This window comes from Coregonus clupeaformis, chromosome 6, assembly GCF_020615455.1.
Source record: "Coregonus clupeaformis isolate EN_2021a chromosome 6, ASM2061545v1, whole genome shotgun sequence".
Taxonomy (NCBI): domain Eukaryota; kingdom Metazoa; phylum Chordata; class Actinopteri; order Salmoniformes; family Salmonidae; genus Coregonus; species Coregonus clupeaformis.
The window spans coordinates 4,886,944-4,888,259 of NC_059197.1; positions in this window are offsets into that span (position 1 = coordinate 4,886,944).

The window sequence follows — 1,316 nt, forward strand, 5'->3', positions numbered from 1 at the left end:
TCCGGGGAACTGCTACGACTACAAGCTCGAGCTCCGTAGCAAACAATACAACCATACTTTATTGATTGACTGAATGATTGTATTATTTGATTTGATTGATATGACATCAGGAACCATTCACTATTAACCGTGCCAAAATCACAGTTGGTTTAACACAAAAAGGAGGGTAATGACTAGGGAGTTCAGCATGGTTGCCCCAGAGCCATACATTTATATATCTAAATATACAGCTCTGGGTAACCCCATAAATGTAACTCTATGGGCAAACCATGTTCAATCGAGAATTACCACTGAACCTTTTAGTCCTGGGTATGCTACACACCTCAATATAATGGAAGGTGAGCCCTTTAACTCCCCCTCATGGCCCCCTTACCAAAATACAAAGAGCCTACCTGTCATGTTTTTTTAAATGTATTTTATTTAACCTTTATTTAACCAGGTAAGCCAGTTGAGAACAAGTTCTCATTTACAACTGTGACCTGGCCAAGATAAAGCAAAGCAGTGCGATAAAAACAACACAGAGTTACATATGGGGTAAAACAAAACATAAAGTCAAAAATACAACAGAAAATATATATACAGTGTGTTCAAATGTAGCAAGTTATGGATGTAAGGCAATAAATAGGCCATAGTGCAAAATAATTACAATTAGTATTAACACTAGAATGATAGATGTGCAAGAGATGATGTGCAAATAGAGATACTGGGGTGCAAATGAGCAAAATAAATAACAATATGGGGATGAGGTAGTTGGGTGGGCTAATTTCAGATGGGCTGTGTACAGGTGCAGTGATCGGTAAGGTGCACTGACAACTGATGCTTAAAGTTAGTGAGGGAGATAATAGTCTCCAGCTTCAGAGATTTTTGCAATTCGTTCCAGTCATTGGCAGCAGAGAACTGGAAGGAATGGTCGGCCAAAGGAGTTGTTGGCTTTGGGGATGACCAGTGAGATATACCTGCTGGAGCGCATACTACGGGTGGCTGTTGCTATGGTGACCAATGAGCTAAGATAAGGCAGGGATTTGCCTAGCAGTGATTTATAGATGGCCTGGAGCCAGTGGGTTTGGCGACGAATATGTAGTGAGGACCAGCCAACAAGAGCGTACAGGTCACAGTGGTGGGTAGTATATGGGGCTTTGGTGGCAAAACGGATGGCACTGTGATAGACTACATCCAATTTGCTGAGTAGAGTGTTGGAGGCTATTTTGTAAATGACATCGCCGAAGTCAAGGATCGGTGGGATAGTCAGTTTTACGAGGGCATGTTTGGCAGCATGAGTGCAGGAGGCTTTGTTGCGAAACAGGAAGCCGATTCTA